The 15,237-nt window shown below is 38.5% G+C and overlaps 1 protein-coding gene and 1 long non-coding RNA gene across 2 annotated transcripts in view; one reads left to right on the top strand and one right to left on the bottom strand.

Moving 5' to 3' along the window:
* elfn1a (extracellular leucine-rich repeat and fibronectin type III domain containing 1a) overlaps positions 1–15,237 on the bottom strand; it is a 75,822-nt gene that overhangs the window by 12,526 nt on the left and 48,059 nt on the right. The window contains exon 2 of the mRNA XM_071471005.1: positions 12,585–12,675. The gene's annotated coding sequence lies outside the window, so the exon portion shown is untranslated. The remainder of the gene's footprint in view (positions 1–12,584; positions 12,676–15,237) is intronic.
* LOC139614046 (uncharacterized) overlaps positions 1–15,237 on the top strand; it is a 127,466-nt gene that overhangs the window by 72,905 nt on the left and 39,324 nt on the right. The window lies entirely within an intron of this gene.

The raw sequence follows: 15,237 nt of genomic DNA, 5'->3' as shown, positions 1-15,237 counted from the left end.
AATTTAAGCTTTGTGATTATTGTTACTGTGACATCTACAAATATATAGTAACAATAGTTAAGTTTGAATTATTATTTTATCTACTTTCTGTGAAAAAGGCCATATCTAAATTTATTTCTACAATTGATTCAAGCTTAATTTCTTAAAATGTATTTTCCATGCTCCACCACATGGGGCAATATCCAGCAAGGGGTGAGATTTCCTTGCCTGCTGAAGGAAAACTACCAACTCCTGTATCTGTTGTTCTGCTTTATATCAGGAGTTTTGTCATGTAGATGTCAGTTTGTCACATTAGATGACAAATATATGTTGATGATGTGATCATAAAGAAGAAAAAAAAAGTGTAAATATCTGGACGTCAGCAATACGATACTACACTATACAACTTTAACTCCAGAGGCAGCACACCCTTTCAAAATGTTTTCTTAACCAGAGGCCCAGTGGTCTGATCAGACATAGGATTCCTGCTGCTTCTCTGTGGTTATTATTCTTTCCCTTTTCTGACACTAAAAGTAGTGTTTCTGACAGAACACATAAAGGTCACATCTGTCAATATGCTTTTGTCCATAATGGTCGTAGTGATTATACATGCAGAGATATATGTGCATACACTCTCTACAGTGGTGACCTATTGTGGGAACGACCACTGTATATTACACACTGTAGGCTAAATAAACTGAATTTACTTCTTATTTCTATAGACCTATCTATTGTTATTATATATTATATACAGTCACCCCCATATAGATGAAATATGTAGAATCGTAAAGGAAGGGATGAAAGAAATGAAACAAAGGAGATATTCCTCTCGTATCTGATGTAGCTACTTTACTTAAGTATAATAATATCAGATACCACACAGATCCCACACAGTCAGTCACAGCTATTTAATGTTACCAGGATCATATTTCCATGGGTCAATAGAGTGTAATTGTGAGCGTGATGCAGACTGGTCGCATGGTCATGGCATTCATCATGGTACCACTCTCAAGCCTTGAGAACTAACCTCTACATTGTTTGATTAAGTTTTTCACAGGAAATTGTGGATTTAGTCAGGTCAAAAACTAAACTGCAACAAAATCAAGGCCTGACTATCAGTATTTTTATTTATTGTCAATGTAGTTCCTTGACATCTTTGTCATGACACAACCCTTTCGCTTACGTTTGTGTAAATGCAACAGAAAAACAGTGTAGTGTAGTTATTTTAATGTTTACAGTCACACTGCAAGGACTTTTCACTACTTTGTTATATTTAACTGTATGAACATGTTATTATATTTGGTTAATATTATATGATAAATAATAATCAGAATATTCCTAGAATAGAACTGCTGCCAATTAGCACTGGTCACTGGTATTTAGCTGCAAATTAGCTTCAGGATAATAAGTATTGCTGAAGTGTGGGCTGATCTCAGTTAATGCTGATCATACATCAGTGCTAAATGTCAAATAACTGATCCTCTTCGGATAATTAAGGCCCCGAGTGCAAAGGTTGAGCTCATACAGATATGCACAGGCATCCTGAATTTGAAACAGCCTCTTGGTGTATTGTTAACTTACATTCAGCTCACTTGCTACTTGGTATTCCACACAGGTGTCATACTTTGTAAAACTTTAAATGACTTAGTGCCCTGCCATCTCTTGTAAATTCCCAATATCTCACTCTATTGTTCTTCAGTGTATCAAGAGTCCTTCAGCAGGCTCATGGCCTGGTGCGATTCCAGCTCAGACGAGAATAAAAAAATCTCATTACAAACTAAAAGCTCTACTTTGGGTGACACCTCTTATAAAGATGATAAGCCATTGAGAATGGCATGGAATCACACCGCACCGATGGAAACAGATGCATCAGTGAAACCCTGCAGGAGAGTTAAAACAGCCCTGCAGAATTGTTAGCAGAAAACAGCTCGGCCTTCCACAGCTCTCCACATCAGTGCTGTGATCTTTGCACTGTACACGTAAGAAATGCTATTTTATAACCAGACCTTACAGTTCAGCTCTACAGGATGCATACTGAATAGGGGGGAGAAAAGCAACTGAGCTCAAGAGAGCAAAGTAGAGTTTAATTTAATTCTGTACGTTTGAGAGTAAGATACAAGTCGGAATAACACCTGAAGGTTTAAATGCAATTTTCCAGGCCATCAACTGACCATCAGCTCGGCACGTTATTTTGGCCTCTGAGCCAAAGCGTCTGCCAGCAGTGTCTCTGGCTGTGGACTCATGACGTGTCGAGCAAAAGTACTGTGCATCAGTATGACGAAAACTGATGAAGGCTCACTGCTCAGGCGGATTTAACCAGTCTGCTCAGTGTGAACTTCTTTACATTTATACTTTTACTAATATCTAGTGTTTAGAGAAATGATAAAGTCGGCATATGCTGACAAAACCTGAGATAAGACAGCTATCCTTATCTTTGTCAATTACTCCCACCATGGCCAGCCAAGTTTCCCCCCATCAATTAACCTTCAGAGAGTGACTGGAGCTAATTCAATTATGCTGTACTGCAGGACCACGGTTGTGACTGACAGCCCAACCTGCCTCAGTTTCCTGATTGACAAGCTGCGAACAGGAGCAGCCAGCCTGTCTGACCCGATGGACTATCTGACACATTTAGGAAGAGGACATTATCACTTTGAGATTAGCTCCACAAATGGGGCTGCGAGGCAAGTTGAACTCAAATAATCTACATCTTGAAAAGTTCGTTTGGTTTCCAGGGAATTATATCATTTTACCTTCTTGCACAGTTTTACCCTAATGCAGTTGCAGAGGCTCCAACCCCAGTTTCGCTGCTGTCTTTCCAAAACTACACCTTTTCTTTCACTGTGTCTCAGCATGTTGTTTCAAAGTGTACTACAATGTGATTTAGATTTAATGTGTTTTATTGACCTCTATAAAAATCCAGGAAGCCATTTGAAACAATATGAGTTGCCTCTGAGGAAAATGTGTTTAATGGATTGTCCATAGCAGCCAGTAAATATAAATTGTTTTATTTTCTATTCCCGAATTTCAATAATGTTGTAAAACTGAAAAAAAAAGCTCACCTGATTAAAACATAAACTCATTACATTCTTTCACTAGTTGTTGCTTTGTATATCTGTAATTCCATATAAGCAATATCAAGTAGGAGCTTCTTTAAAAAGTTACCTAATAGAAAAAGTTGTGACAGGCATCACTCTGTAGACACGCTCAGTGATGTATTTCAGTGGTGTATTCACCTACTTTTGGGAGGAGCTGCTAGCTACAAATCCCACTGACATATTCTAGAGTAAGCTCAATATTTGACATGATTTACCCTTATGCTGCATTTTTAATGTGTCTACAAATTTAAGCCCTGGATAAATGAATCAAACTGTAAATTTACCAAGGAACTAAACTAACTGGAACATTAGCCGATTGAACACTTTTGGCTAGTTTAAATTCATCCAACGGCACCCTGGCCAAGTGCACATCTTCTTGTGTATCATCACAAAGATAATCCATCTTTTGATGTTTATTTAATTGCTTTGTCACCATATCTTACCACAAATACATAATCCTGATTTAATTGACTTCATTCAAAGCACCATGTTCATACCTGTTGTCACACAGATAATGATGAAGTTAAACACTAGCCTACTTCATGGATTGTGGAGGTGAACAGCAGCAGAAGCCCTGTTCAGCAGGAAAGGAATTGGCTGCAGCACTACCTGCAATTGAATAGCACGTAGGTGAAGACTGGAGTGGTGGGTGGTGTGTTTTTAGCTTCCAATGCATGACAGCCACTTGCCAATAATGGTGGTTAAAGGAATAAATAGCAGTTGAAAGCAATAACAGTCTAAACTGAAAATATTACTTCAGACTATAGGTGGTGGTTGTGAACCATCCTACACAGGATCAAGATAACCCAACTGCAGGAGCTGTGCAGCTCTGTAGTGGTTTTACATCCCTCTGTCATTCTTTTTTGTCTATATCTAGTTGTGTTATTTCTCTTTGTGGTCATTTGCATCTTTTGTACTGGTTTGTTTCCTCATCTGTTTGTGGTCATTTTGTATATGTCTGTAGTCGTTTTTGTCTCTTTGTGGTTGTTTCATGTCGCTTTGCGTTCATTGTGACATTTTGTGTCTCTTTGTGGTCAGTTTGTTCCACATCTCTTTTGGCTTGTTTTGCATGTCTTTGCAGTTGCTATGCAACTTTTTTTGCAACAGTTTGCAACTTGTTGCTGACATTGTTTGACTGTCATTTTGTGTCTCTGTGGTCCTTTTTTCTCTTTCATTGTTTTGCGCATCTTTGTTGTCATTTTGCATATCTTTGTAGCCATTTTGAATCTTTGTCAGTTTTTGCCTCTTTGTGTTTGGTTTGAATGTCTTTGTGGTTTTTTGACAAAACAAACCCACTAATGTTAGCAGTCACCTCAAACAGACGCTGCAACTTGAAGCCTTGGCCTCCTGTGCCTGCGCTCGATACGCCTGTTCAATAATCCGTCCGTGGGTGGTGCATTTGAGCTTGTGTTGGTCAGTGACAGCAGAGCTGGGCAGCTCTAGCCACAGATTCATGAAGCAGGGGCTCATCAGTCTGTTATGTAAATGAGTGTGTGTGTGTGTGTGTATAGTTGTTGTTCAGGGAAACCAGCTGATGATCGTCTGATTTTGGGGGGAATAATGACTTCGTGTTCATCTCTGAGCCTACACCGTGAGCTCCTTTTTACAGAACTAGAAAGAGTGTCAGAGTTGGCCAAGGTGACAGGAAAAAAAAAAATCAATCTGTGTTGGCCAGGGTGTCAGAAAAGTCTGACTTCCCTGATGCAGCAATTTGATCCATCTATGATGAGTACAGGAATGAAAGGAAACACGGGGGTGGCAAATGGAAACAACCACCTTGTGCGATGGCAGTGTTGAAAAATAAAACAGTCTTTTCCCTGAAAGAAAAGTTATTGTTTCTGACAGGGCAAATTCTCTCAGGCTCGACAAGGGGGGAGAGGCTGCAACGGAGAGCTTGTTCGCCATCAAAGAAGTGAAAGGTTTGTTGGTGCACTACAGAAAGCCACCTTTAGATTTGAAGGAGATCTCAACACAAGGTGACAGGCACACCACTGGGAGGACTTTTATTCCAGTTAGCTTGGAGGATGCAACAAATACAGGCTTTAAATGCTAATGGACATTAGTGTAGATAAATGGACATAAAATGCTCTGATAGCATTGTGTCAGAATTTGCATTTTTATTGCTGTTGTCCATTTGAATTTCCTCCCACAAATGCACATGGGAAAGAAGCAGTATTTGCTTTGCTGATTTAAAAAAAAAAAAAAAAAAAAAAAAAAAAAAAGAAGGAATAGTCTCTTCACAAAGGAAAAATACTACAGTAAGTAAATACTACAAAGAGTGGGAAACAAGTCATACAGTGTTTGAGCAGCTCTCACACATGACACAATCATTGTCCTAGCTATAACAAAACCGTTTGTTTTTCTCTTGCCTCCTACCTGGAAGGTATTTTATTAGAATAGATTCGCTGTTTAAAGAAACACTTTAATGGAGTTTTTAATAGCAGGTTCCTTCACCAACATGGATGATACAAACCCCCTGGGTGAGAACTACAGCCTCTCTTTCACAGATGCTCCTCATTTATCTGCCGCTTGCGCACTTCTTGTAAAATACTTAGTTACAAGGGTGAGTAGTCAATAAATGTCATCTGTGTCATAACCTACTAAGGAGATGAGGCAGAGGCAATTATCATTCTACATCAAAGTCGAAAGGTCATATGGCAAAGATATATTACATAGTGGACGGATGCCTTATGTGATGTGATTAATCACTTTGCCGATGAAAGCGTTTCTACTTTTACCATGCCCTGTTGAAATGACTGCTCTCAGTCAGGCTGTAGAGGTCTTATTTCCACGATGACACATTTAGATTTTACTGTGCTGTTAAATAAATGCTTGCAAGTTGGAAAGAGACAGTAAAAGTAGAAGCAAGGTTATTTTCTTGAAAGTTACAACAGCTCCAAAGAAATGGCATAAATATGATATGACAAGAATAGGTACATCTAATATCCATGTGCAGTAAATAACCACTTGGGCAGAAGGAAAGTGCTACCTGCTAATATGATGATTTGATTAGACGGATGACCATGGATGAAAAGATGCAAACAATAATACATGGATTATACCAAAGATATATGAAAAAAAGTTTAAAAACCGATACACCCACACAGACTGACAGATGAACCCTTTTAGTAACACCTCATCGTGTTTCAAATGTGCTCATTTGAACTGATTTTGAGCTGGATGTGATATAACACTTTAATAATTGTCAGTGTTTAGGTCGGTTTGATACAGTTTTCATTTGTATTTCTACCACTTCGAGTAGCAGAAGCTGGATGTTCACTTTTAACTATTTCAATCATTTAAGTGTTTATCTGTTGCTTTATCAAACCATTTGGCTACTATTGCAACCATTTCTCCATTATATTTAATGATTTCAACCGTTTATAGATTAATACACATGCGCAGTAGTTTGTAAAAAAAAATAAAAATTAAATTTAAAAGAATCATAATTTCTGTTTGATAAAAATTTTTTGAACAACTGTACAGTCTTTCCACATACTCCCTGGTAACTGCTGAAATGCCCTGTATATGATAGAAACCACTATAAATGTGTTTCACTGGAAAAATCTCCACACAAAACTGACCACACCCTACACCATCAATTTACAATACATACAAAATTTACAATATGTTTTTAATGTACTTGATGAATTTTTTGATGCACTTGTCTGTATGTGATGTATTATCATCTGTGTATGCACACTCTTTGGGGGTGATGCACTACAGGCCTATTGGTTTATGTATATTGGTGGAAACCATTGTTACCATTGAGAACAGTGCGATTTATCAGGAAATATCCACTGCACTCATCAAAAACGTTCTTGATATTGGTTCATATCAGTTTGTTTATTGTCAGACACAGTTTCCTTGCCCTTGTAGAAATGATGCTACTCTACATGGAAGTCAGTGGTCTTTACTTATGAAGCACATACAGGTGGGTGTGTACAGGTATCAGTGTATTACAGTCGACTGTTACAGCTGTTTATGTAATTGCTTCACTCCCTCCCGCTCCCTGAGGGTGGATTAATAAGTAAATACAGCTGCTGTACAATAAAGCTGCGCACATATGAATCTTGATAGTGCACAGTTGGAGACAAAGGACAACAGTGATATGAATAAATGAAACTCAGACAGCATTATTGACTTCACTGTTCATATAGTAGATTAATTACACCTTCAGTGAGGTTTTCAAAACCCACTGGATGAGTGATTGTTGTCGGGGACTGTGCCACAGTCCTGACACCTTACCGCCCAAGTCGGACACTGATAGTAATCTATAATCCATCTGAGCTGCAATTTTCAGCTTTAGAGCTATTTTCCAAAGGGATAAAGGAATCAAGAAGCATAATGGTGATGTAAAACACATAAATCAATCCTGAAGTGTTAAGGTCACTTCAGTAAAATAGAATTAAACGCACTCAAAAGATTATGGTGGAAATCATAAAAAGTCATGTTTTTTTACTTTGATGGCAAATAAGGAGGGTGAATTAACACTGTTGCTGCAAATGGTGGTGTGACAAAATAATGCTGTGACAGGTTTCTCAGTTGAGTAGCGTGCCGTCACACCTGCTGCAATCTTGATATCTTTCAGACCAAAGAAAACTTCTTAAGAAAATCATTCCACAAGATTAAATGTGCCATAGGAAGCTTATGTGCCTGAGACAGTTTCTGCATTAGTTTTAGCTTCTTCTTATTTACAGTCACCTAAGATTTACTTAAAGCAAGAAAGTGAACAATTAGTAGTCACAGATGTAGTTATACAGGTTCATCAAATGTCTGTAAGGACTCATTGGCTGCCATGTTTTGTTGTCATATGAATAATCTTTTGAGAAATCTTATACTACATGACAGGCCTAAAAAAACCAAGCATATTGGATCATGTCTTATAAAAGAAATTAAAAAGCTAGACGCTAAAAGGACGTTTTTTAAAATGAAGGCCAGCTTTTGATGAGAGGAAACATAAAAGCAGATGGCCATGAGATCCTTCTTTAAAGGTGAACGGCCTCAGGTTTTAATCCTACTCTGAAGACGATAAACCCAAGCCTCAATTATCTCCTCTTTTCTAACTCGAGAATACGTCGAACTGGAGTCTGTGTCTCCAAAACACCAGACGCATGAAACATGCGGATTGTTTGCGTTATTGCTTTAGTTTGACGAGCTAAATTCCAATAAATACAAGAGGCTTTGTCTTCTGTGGTCTGACTGAATGAATGGCATGTAATAAGAGGGAAGAACTGAGGTGTCGTGATTGCAGAAAAGTCTCCTGTCATGCAGGGAATGGTGCCGCAGCGTTTTATCAGCGATGTGGAAAAAAATCATTAGGGAGTCTGTAATGAATGGCTGACAGCTGTCTGTCAAAACTACGTAGTCCTGTTTTAACGTCCGTTCATTTTCTCCACGATTGCCTTTCTCATTGCTAAGTCCCAGCCTGGTTGCCTGTGCATGTCTTCATTAACAAAATATAGGACTTCATTAAAATAACAGAGATGACAATACAACAACAGACCCTGTGTTGACTTGTTTGAATAACTGGAGTCTAATTTGGGCTTAATTTATTGTATTGATATGTTTTTGGCTGTGGATTTTTTTTTTTTTAAGATTTCACCCAAAACAAACTACAAAAAAAAAAAAAAAGAAAATCTTGCATTGTTTTCTCATCTTAATGACTTTCCCCAGGTTTATGAGAAATGTGTATAAACATGATTTTGAACTCATGACCGTAGAAGTTTGCCACAGAAAATGGCACATTACGTTTGTTAGGTGCCTCGGAGACCCTGCTGAACAAAAATAATATATATTTCAGTTCAGGCATATTCCATAAAACATGATGTTATTTTATTATTTGGTGTAATAAAAATGCCTTATGGTCATTTCTGTATTTTGCCACATTCATGAAAGAATGCAAGCCCAGTTTGTGGCAAAGAGGAAGGGTCACCACTTCAATACTTTTCTGCATATTGGGTTTTAATAAGGTTAGATTAAAAACAGAAATATCTGTTGTAATTACAATTATTATTTTTACACATACAGTATCAGGGTCTGTGAGACCCTGAACAATGGGCAAGTAAAGCGAGTAAACTTCATCTTGTAGACATCGAAACTTGTTTTCAGGTTTTCTAGTGTTTAAGTGCTTTATTTCACAACAACACTGACTGAAAGAGGAGGACTGGAGCATGCACGAGATGTTAACTGAAGGTGCGTGCTGGTTGGATGTGGATCCTCTCATCTTTTTTCAGGGAAAAGCCTTTAATCTTAAACCGGCCATAAGTCTGATAGATGTAGTTTTCATCAAGAAAAATAATGAACTGTGGGAACATCGAGTGAGTAAAGTGGTCACTAAAAATTACAGTACATTAGCACTGATGACGGCCTGGTTGAGTTAAGTGGATGAGGTGGATTGTGGGAATTGCACCAGTGGAAAACCACCACAGAACCAGTGAGGAGGCAGTACCGTGCGTCAGGTTTTCTTTCATCCTGATTGAATGCTGTAGTTCCCAGTAATAATGTAATCACATGAATCATGAAGTGTAAACCAGCCATTAAATCTCTTAAATATGGATTGTGCTGCGATGGAGGATCGTGGTATGTTGCATCGATCTTGTCTAAAAGAGCGCAGTGGTTAAAAAGAAGACAGGTCTGTTTTATGTAGCGACCATGTGTTACCAGCTTGACGTCTCAAGTCATCAATGCAGTTACATAAACCAGTGCTATATGTGCAACGAGTTGTGTTCTCATCCTGAAGGCATTGATCACATTATAATGTGCACGTGAGGTAGAACAGGTCAGAGCGATATTGATGCGTCTGGGCAAGCGATGAGGAAGGGTTAAATTCCTTTGATGAGGAGGGAACCCAATAATCGCCAGCCATGCGGATGTTTTATAATCACTTTATGTGACCAATTTAAGGCTCCCTTGGGATCCATGTCTCTCACAGGCTAATCCATGATGCTCTTTACGGTAATCCATTCAAATAACTCTTCTCTAGTGCCATCAATTAGGAATCCAGATTGATGGAGGACCTGGCACTATATTGCTTGATAGGACTAAAGCCTGAAGCTGTCGTGAACTGGATAGGAGAATGATTGTTACAGTGATCAATGACTTTACGATATTCTATTTCTAATGACAACTTTTATACAGCTTTCTTAAGGAAACCTGAGACACACTGAAGCAGAGGGAGGGTAAAAATCATGACAGACACAAAACAAATCAACATTTTACAACTCCAGGCACACAGTAGTCTTAACAATAAATTTACAAGAAAATGTTGTTCCCCAAAGTAGCTAGGATTTTCACATTTCCTGTTGAGCACGCTGGACATCCTGCACAGATAAGTGAAGTAAAGGCACATCTCTCTGCAGGGAAACTAATAAATATAGGTCCCCTAAAAGGATATTGCTCTGGACACTCTCTTTTAAAATAAAATAATTAAACTGGGAGTTTTGTGGTCCCTCTTCAGCTGTGGACCCACAGACTTCAACCTCAGTTGCAGTGCCACTACATCTTCAGTTTTACTGACAATTGTTAAAACCTAGCTGCGCTATGCTTTTGCCAAACTTGTTTTAGGGTGGCAATAAATAGAATGTATATGTTAGCTGGTTGTGGTTCCTGTGCATAATAGGGTTTCATATTTATACCCTAAGAATTGGTAAAGCAGACATTTTTCTGGACAGTCCGACACAAGAAAAATCCCTTTGGCCGTACTTGAAAGGCAGTGAGGATTAAATCAAAGTCATTCATCCAGCACTCAAATTCACATTTGATATATCAAATGGGGACTTAGTGTTTGAAGTCAGGCCAAACATGCCTCTCCTTATATGATTGACAAGAATTCATACAAAGGGTGATATATACAAAGGCTCATCGTCTCTCGAGTTCCAGTTTCAATAAAAATGCCATAAATGGCTAAACAATAAAACCCACTGAAGATTATGTAAACAAAGACCTAAAACACAAACCCTTTTAGATAAACATATCAAAAATACTATAAAGAGGTTTGCTTTGGTCAGTGACGACACTTAAAATACTCAATTTCCATTTAGGAGCTTTCTGGCAGATCAGCTCATAAACTGAATATCTTGTTACAAGCAGATTTGGATGATGACACAGGACACATTGAATTTATTATCTTCAGCATGAAAGCAGTTTTCAATCATGTCTTGATTATGTCTTCATCGTCTTTATTATCATTCTTCTCCAGACCTTATTTTTTAGAGACATGTATCAACAAGTTCGCAATTAGAAAAAAATATGATGACAAAAAAAAAAAGAAAAAGCTTTATCTCTGCTAGCAGCTTTTGTCAGCTGTGCGTAAGAGTTAATGCTGTTAACATGCTAACATGCTAACTGTAATAAAGCTATCTAGCACTGGACAAGTGGAAATTTTTACCAGCTGTGAATTATACATAGATACATCTAGGACCTGAAGCGCCAAATTTTCAAAGATTACAATTTACTTTTCCTTCATCCTGCTTTTTAATTGAATTTTAGAGAAAGTAAACAAAGATAACAAGGCAGCACGCCCTTATACTACAGTAGTTACAGCAACGTTAATGGCAACCATCTTTCATGGTGGTATTTTACAGTGCCTGCCTTTAGCTACAGTTAAATAAATGACGAGGAAAGTGTCACATTTATAAAAAAAAAAAAAAACAAAACTGTACGCTTTCTGTTGAAACACATGACATGTGCCTTGATGAAGCCATAGGGCACTCCCCATCTGCTCTGCTTTACATGGCAGACTAGCTGAGTAACTAGTGAGTCAGTTAAGTAGAAAGGTTGTGCAGGTTATGAAAATGTATTGCAAGAAAGTGAGTCAGTGGTGATTCAAATGTCAAGGCCACATCTCTCTCCTGAAAGGCTACTTAATTAGCACCTATAGTTCAGTGTGCGCGTTCACTTCCTGCCACTAATTTTCCCAATTATTATTGGTGGCGATGAGCTGTGGTGGTTTTTAATTATTCTGATAATTCAAGTTTAGCAGGAGAATTGTTTCAAAGAAAGATTAAAACCATTAGAGGAGGAGCAGCTGAATTTGTAATGCAGTAATTGCTACAAAAAAATAAGCCAGGGATCCTCTGTTGAGATGGTGGGAAGGGGTTTAAAAAAAACAGAAGAAAAAAAATAAATAAATAAATAAATTTTACTGATATGAATAGACATGGAACTGTAACACTCCTACAAAAATTTCATAAATACAACTAGCCTTCTAAATCCTATAATAAACACTTAGTTTCTGGTGCTGACATGCTATTATCAATGAAAAATCAGAGGTTGAAGCAGGAAAATCTGAACACGACAGAAATCCAGCGTAATATTCAGACCGCATACTCTCAGGATGACATGTCCTTTGAGTGACTCGTCTTTGGCACTGTACTGTACTTGTCATGTTTATTGACCAGTGGATTAGCGATGGATTCTCTGTGATCCTCTTAGGGGGCGTTTGCTCATGCAGAGCTGCAGTTGACTCAAACCGCGAGTGCGACTGTACCAAATACCTGCACTCACCTCTGTACTCTGGGTTGAAGTCCTCAGTGTGAGAGAGCATCCCTGGCGTCCTCCAGCTGTGCAGACGTTCACTGATTTCTCTTCCCGAACTCTGAGGGGGAAAAAAGAGATAGAAGTAGATGTTAATGTGTCATTTCCTATTTTTTTTTTTTTTTGAGGAGCATAGCACAAGAAATGGATTTCATATGGTGACCAGAATGTGAAAAAGTATTTTAGTCATGTTAAATCCAATATACATCGGCCAGTCTTAATGGGGCATGTAATAAAAAGCTGCTTTTCACAGAGGAAAACCTTCTTTTGGCATTTCAGTCCAAAATGAATTCAGCAGCATGAATGTTCTTTTTCATCTCTCCCTCATTTTTTTTTTTTTTTTTTTTTTTTTTTCAAAAATCGGAACCACCTCATTAACCTTATCTTACAAGCACAAGCTAATGAAATCCTCTGTTTCAGTTTCCGGTCCTGCCAAAGTTAGCTTTACTAATTAATTAATTTTTACTCATTAATCAAACATCAACCCCCCCCACCCCCCAATCCACACCTACGCCTATCGTGAGAAATGTGCTGCACACACCTCCCAGTGGGGGAGGCTGCATGGGTGCATGTTCATGCATTTTTATTGAAAGTTAAAATGAGGAGATAGAGCAGATTTGTAACAGAGAGAGATGGATGTTTTGTATTCACTACAATAAGTGAAATAGAAATGAAACATAATTTCCTCATCTTTTATCCATGCTTCATCCTTGCTTCTGTGGTTCTCCTTTCCCAGTCTCTATAACATGCAGTGATGCAAGGCTGCAATTTTCCCCACCTACACACATATTAATGTCTGCAGAAGACAAGCGCCAGATTACTGCACACTCAGTATTCATATTACTTCTCTTGCACTAATGAAACAATTCTGTGCTCTCATCTCCAGTGACTCAGAGTGTGTGACATGCTGTATCAGATGAAAAGCACAGGCAAAATTCAATCTCCAACAATCGGTAATGGAAATCTGCAAAATGGGTAGATTTTCAGTAAATGAGAGGACAATAGATAATGCGATTCAATTAGCTGCTAAGGCTGCTATTTGCATTTCCAGTGAAAGGGGTGATAGTTTAAGTGGCCCAAGGCAGCTGTCTTTCAGCAAAGGCCAGTGACAACACAAAAAGCAGCGGAACCAAAAGAAAAGGGGGAGTTTGGGGAGTCTTGAGCAGTTTTCTTTTAATTACTCATCATAATGACTCCATTTAGCTGTTCAATGACCCATTTTACGGCATTGAACAGGCATGGGAAGCTCTCTGTCCTTGGCAGGGTCAGTCCTGCAGCTGCCCCTGCTGCCATGCTTCAACCAAGAGGGATTTTTTTTTTTTTTTCCCCCCCACTGGGCTTTAACAGACAGGTTGCTCAATAATTTTCCCTCACAACACATTCACACATGTCCATCATGACTTTATCCCTGCAAATGAAGATTGGACTGACTGTCACTCCGTTCAATTCAATGAGGAGCTCATTATAAGGAAGAAAATAGATAATAATTCAAATAAAGATTTTGTTGGAGCCTGTCATGTTTCAAATTAGCTGCATGTAAACATAGTTTCTAGGCTGTATATGAACAGGCAGGTAGATCTGTCAAGGATGTGCTTCTACCTTTCAGTTAATGCTGATTGTGGTAAGAAAAAAAACAAAACATTGTGCTCTTTGCAAAACCTTGATTTACGCTAGGGGCGTTAATATAAAATGTGCCATGGGACATATAGTGCAATTAATTTAGAGCAAAATTAGGTTTTTAGTAAGAAAATACATTCACTTGTTAAAAATAAAAATAAAATAAATAAATTATCTTGTTAGTGCGTACAATGAAGTTTTGTCATTCACTCATTTATCATGTACCTATGATCATTTGCCCAGGATCTTATTTATACTTTAATTTATATGGAAGTTTATTGTCCCCATGAGGGAACAACAACAAACTTAAATTTGCTCGGCCACAGAGGTCAAGTTTCTGCTTTGACTGCTTATCCTGCAACATTATTGATTTTGGATGTAGTGGCTGCACTTATATTCCCAGTGGTTATATGGTAGGTGAATATGGCGGAAGAGTCCCTTTATTCTTGGGAACCCATCTGGCATGTGCCCTACAGTCCAAGTCAGTCATAAGCTGAAAACCACTGGCTGGACAGGCTCCTCAGTAAACTCACAGGTCACAGTTAGATTGAAGCAAACATTATAAAGTGTCATTTTGATGATAGTGTTATTCAAGGTTCAATTACCGACGGTAACACCCTGATTTTTTTTCTTTCTTGAATTCATTTCTCACGATCACCTAGGATACTGACTAAAAATACACAGCAAATCTTAACTGTGCCTTTTTTCTGAGAAACATTTAGAGCAGAAACAGTCTTACTGTCAAAAGACTCTCTGCTTTTGTGTTGCTTTTCATGAGACCTGATGTACGTGCGGACGGGTCAGGTTGCAGCCCCGGAGGAAGGGGTGGAGGTGGTGAAGGGAAACAGACCCCATATGGTCTTGAGGAACTGGAATTTCTGGCACATCTCCAGGATGCTGACCCAGAGCACTGAAAGGTTGAGCACTGGCACCGATCTGGCTGATTCTGCTCGGCTGCTGACGTGCAGGGAAGCGCTCATGGATATGAGGACAAAAATAGCTTGCT

This window comes from Trachinotus anak, unplaced genomic scaffold (assembly GCF_046630095.1).
Source record: "Trachinotus anak isolate AG129_WGS33_773 ecotype Australia unplaced genomic scaffold, CSIRO_AGI_Tana_v1 ptg000003l, whole genome shotgun sequence".
In the NCBI taxonomy this organism is placed as follows: domain Eukaryota; kingdom Metazoa; phylum Chordata; class Actinopteri; order Carangiformes; family Carangidae; genus Trachinotus; species Trachinotus anak.
The sequence above is the reverse complement of the archived record's forward strand: the minus strand, read 5'-3'. Positions and strand labels throughout refer to the sequence as shown.